Raw genomic sequence first — 5,286 nt, forward strand, 5'->3', positions numbered from 1 at the left:
AGGTGTACTGTGATGCCTCATTAAAGGGTCTAGGATGCGTGCTGATGCAGCATCATAATGTGGTGGCGTATGCCTCACGACAGTTGAGACCTCATGAAGTTAGTTACCCTACGCACGATCTGGAACTCGCTGCGGTTGTGTTTGCCTTGAAGGTGTGGAGGCATTATCTCTATGGGGTTAAGTTCCAAGTCTTCTCCGATCACAAGAGCTTGAAATATCTCTTTGATCAGAAAGAGCTTAATATGAGGCAAAGGAGGTGGATGGAATTATTAAAAGACTATGACTTTGAGTTGAATTACCATCCGGGAAAGGCAAATGTAGTGGCGGATGTGTTAAGTCGAAAGTCGTTATATGCGGCTTGGATGATGCTTCAAGAGGAGAAGTTGCTCAAGGGATTCGAGAGTCTAAAAATTAGAGTTCGAGAAGTATCTGGAACCTTGTGTTTGAGCCGATTAGAAATCTCGAGTGACTTTAAGTCCGAACTCCTAAAAGATCATGAAAATGATGAAGCGTTATGGAAGGTGTTACCGACTATCGAGTAAGGAAAACAGTGCAGAGTGTCGGAAGAAAAAGATGGGTTATGGAGATTCAAGGGTAGAATCATTGTGCCGGATGTTGGTACTTTGAGGCAAGATATCTTAAAGGAGGCACACAAAAGCGGATTCTCCATTCACCCGGGGAGTACTAAGATATACCATGATTTAAAGGCGATGTTTTGGTAGCCAGGTATGAAGCATGATGTGGCGGAATATGTTTCAAAGTGCTTAACTTGTCAAAAGGTAAAGATTGAACATCAAAGACCTTCCGGGATGTTGCAACCTTTAGAGGTTCCGCAATGGAAATGGGAAAGTATTGCAATGGACTTTGTGTCGGGATTGCCAAGGACTAGGACTGGTTTTGATGCTATCCGGGTGATTGTGGACCGATTGACGAAGTCAGCTCACTTTTTGCCCATTCGGATGACTTACACCCTTGAGGATCTAGCACGGTTATACATAAAGGAAATTGTGAGACTTCATGGTGTACCTGCTACTATAATCTCTGATAGAGATCCTCGTTTCACTTCGAGGTTCTGGGGTGCATTTTAGAAAGCTTTTGGAACCCGATTAAGCTTGAGTACAGCGTACCATCCAAACAGATGGTCATCCGAGAGGACGATCCAACCTAGAGGATATGTTGAGAGCTTGTATTTTGGACAACCGACGAGTTGGATCGGTATATGCGTTAGTGGAGTTTGCATACAATATAGTTACCATGCGAGCATCGAATGGCTCCGTATGAGGCAATGTATGGGAGGAATGTCAATCTCCGCATGTGGTATGAAGCTGGAGAGAAAGGCTTGTTGGGGCCGGAGATGATAGCTGAGACCACTGAACAAGTTAAAAAAATCCGAGATAGGATGCTTATGGCGCAGAGTCGCCAAAAGAGCTACGCCGATCAGAGGCGGAAGCCCTTGGAATTTGAGGAAGGGGATCATGTTTTCCTGAAGGTTACTCCGACCACAGGAGTAGGTAGGGCGATTAAAGCAAAGAAGTTGAATCCTCGATACATTGGTCCATTTCAGATCCTGAAGAGGATTGGACTGGTGGCGTATCGGATGGCTCTACACCTCATCTTTCGAACCTGCATGACGTATTTCACATGTCGCAGCTTTGGAAGCACACTCCTGATGCTAGCCATGTGTTAGAACCTGAATCGGTTCAATTAAGGGAAGATTTGACGCTTCCAGTGGCTCCAGTTAGAATTGACGATACTAGTATCAAACGATTGCGTGGAAAAGAGGTTTCATTAGTCAAAGTGGCTTGGAGTCGAGGCGGTGTTGAGGAACACACTTGGGAACTTGAATCGGAGATGCGAACGGATTATCCGCACTTATTCTCAGGTAATTGAATTTGAATTTTGTGGGCAAAATTCCCAATTAGGTGGGTAGAATGTAAGACCCGGTTAATTAACGGCTAATTAACCCATAAAATGAGAATTTATTCTAGAAAGCCAAAAATGTTATTTTTATAGCTAAATGTGATAGAGGAGATTGAGACGAGAATTTCGGTACCAATTTTATAGAAATCGGACCAAGATTGGACCGAACGGGCTAAACCGGACCAACCGGACCCAAAGTGGGCCCTTGGCCCAACTAAACTAAACCAAACCCTAGTTTTCAGCACTCTCTCTCCTCACAACACTCTCATTCACGCTGAAATGGAGGCCATGGAGGGAAGAACACTCTCTCAAGTTCTCTCCCTTGGTTGATCTTCAAACCACCATAACTTTTGATCTAGAGCTCCGATTGCCGCACCGTTTGCGGCCACGCGTTCACCGCGGAGAGCTCTACAAAACCCATACAATCAATCTTGACATAAGCCACGTTTTGCTCTTCGAATTTCCAGCCTTGATTTCGAGTTTCATGAGCAAAAATGTTGAGATTTTGGGCTCTTTGATGTTATAGGATCCAACTCTCTTGAAGGAGAAGGTTAATTTTGTCTTCTTGGACCTTGGGTGTGGTAAGATTCTCAACCCTAGTGTAAATTGTTGTTCTATGATGTTTGGGTATTGAGATGTTGTGTATGGATATGATGATTGTGGCTTAGATTGTGTATATGTGAATATTGGAGCTTGATTGGTGATTTTGTAAAGCTTGGGAGAGGGTTTTGTGTGATAAAATCTGTTCTTGGAGGTGTTGATACCTTGAGGGCTTGTGGACAGTGGTTTAGAAGTGCTCCGGTTGAGCGTGGGAAATCGGCTAAGGTATGGTTTCGGTTTCTCGTATCTAATACGTAATGTGGTAGGAAATACTTAGGCTAGAGGCCCTAAGATAGGCATTGAATTGATGATGTTGTTGAATGATTGAGATATATGATGTGATCATATATGTGATTATGAATATTGATGCCTTGATTGTGTGATATATGAGAAAATGCATGTTGTGATATATGCTTGATGAATGATTGAGGTTGAATTGATGGGTGGTACCATGTTGATGGTGAGTATGATGATGATTATGTATAATGATGGTTGATTGGAAATGATGATTATGTATATTGTGTTTGTCCTTTAGCCATTTGATTGAGAAGTGTTAAAATGGTTGGATGTGGTTTTGGAATTTTGGTAAAGTGTCAATGTGTGAGTTGAGGATGGCTTGTTGTTGATTTTGGTACATTTTGAATGATGTCAAAGAAAAGGGTTGAAATTGGCATGTTTTGATTGATTTTGAAAAGAGTTGAAAGTGGCTTGTTTTGAAAATGGCACTTTGTGGTTTTGTATGAAATATGGTTTTGGGCATACTTTGACGGGACATAACCTGGACTACGGATCTCTGATTTGTGCCAAATCTGTTTAGAATGAAATTGGATCCGGGATGTCCATGCCGTTTGAAGAACGGGTGAAAAATGATTTAAAATGAGAGATTATGACCGTCGGAAGATTGGGGGTTGAATCTGTGAATTCTGCAGCTTTTAACTTAGAAAATTTTTAGTAGAATAACCCTCCGCGCGTAGGCGCACTTGGAGCGTGCGTGCCATTCTTCTAAGAAGCACCATCCACGCGTGCCGTGGTGTGCGCGGGCGCGTCGATGCGCTGCGCCATATGCCCAGCTATTTCCAGAGAGTTGTGCCAGAATTGTGCCAGTTTGTGCCTGGGCGCAAGAGCACCCACGCGCACGCGTGGCTGACGCTTGCGCGCCGTTTGGATATTTTCACCACGCGTTCGCGCGTATGATGCTTGCGCGTCGATGAGTTTTTGGCCATCCGCGCGTGCGCATGGAGTGCGCGTACGCGTGGCCCTGTTTTATCCAAAGTTGATTTTTGAGTTTTAAAAACCAAATTTCATACTTCTAAGCCTCCGATCTCACCACTTATGTCTTAAATCATTATGATATGCCTAGCATGAGAAAAACGGCTAGTGAATGTGGTAACTTGCGAGTGAAGCAAGGGAAAATGGATGATCATTGAGGATCAAAGATGATTATGTGAGATGCGGTGGATGGCGGTGGAAGTGCTTGTTATGCATGGGCCGAAGGGCATACTTGTTAATGAATTGGCTGGTTATGGATTTAACCGTGAGCCGGATGGCTAGATTATTGCCGTGTTACGGCGGAGCCATGATTATGGCTAAGTATAAATGCATATATGCTGTTGAATGAATTGTGAATGTTTGCACTTCCACCATCGGAGATGAGGGTTTCCCTGGGAGGAAGCAGTGGCTAGCCACCACGTGCCCAGGTTGAGACTCGAAGCTCTGTGACCCTATGTCTAAGTGTGGCGGGCACTGTGAAAGTCCGGATGAGCTCGCCCCGTAAATATTCACCAGTGAGGGTGATGGATATGGATCATGATATGATCAAGTTATGATGAGTATAACTCGAGTTGGGGATGCGCGACAGAGGACAGTCAATGGTTAGCTACCAGGACTTGTCGGGTTGGCTCTATAACCGACAGATGATATCATCAGCCACTAGGACAGGCATGCATCATGAGCATACTACATGAATTATTGAGATTGCCTATTTGACTGCATATTACTTGCTAATTGTCTAATGCCTATCTGTTCCTATTGTAAATCTCTTGTCTGATATAATTGTGTTTGCTATATTATACTCCTGCTGGTGGTTGGGAGGTCTGAGGAATTGGAAAGAGAAGTATTAGTTAGACTGAAGGATCTTTAGTCAGTTGCCACTTACGGTTTAGTTTGTTTAAAGCTTTGATATTATCTGGAGGAAGTTCTAGGATTGCTTCGGCTTTCCTCTATTATTAGTTATATATGTGGAAGCTGTTACCATGCTGGGACCTCTGGTTCTCACCATGCGGATTTTGTTGGTTTTTAGATGAGGAACGCGAGGCTTCTCGTTGAGGCATGCTGGAGACTTCTGGATTAGCGAAGATCCTTTGTTCTCGGGACTCTGTTTTGGGTTATATATCTTGTTTAGATACTTTTATCTCCATTAAATAATACAAACTGTGATAATCCTCTTATAGGAGGTTTTGGAGAATAAGTTTCTGTATTTGTGTCCTTTTGGGCTTTCCTTGGGGTTTTCCTTATTTTATTATATGTATATATTGGATGCTCGGACCGGTTATCTTCGCGGCTGGATTTTGAGTCTTGATATTCTGTTTTTGACACTCCTTTGTACATATGATCTCGCTTGCTATCCCTGTTCGTTCGTTATCGATCGATGTTGCGCGTCGAGTTACGGCTTTGTTACCCTTTTTCTATAAAGGCTCCTAGTTATAATCAATCATTCATACTACTATACGTACTAATTTTTGTTTTAGGTTCGTAATACCTTGCCAT

Source organism: Arachis hypogaea, chromosome 19 (genome assembly GCF_003086295.3).
Source record: "Arachis hypogaea cultivar Tifrunner chromosome 19, arahy.Tifrunner.gnm2.J5K5, whole genome shotgun sequence".
NCBI lineage: Eukaryota > Viridiplantae > Streptophyta > Magnoliopsida > Fabales > Fabaceae > Arachis > Arachis hypogaea.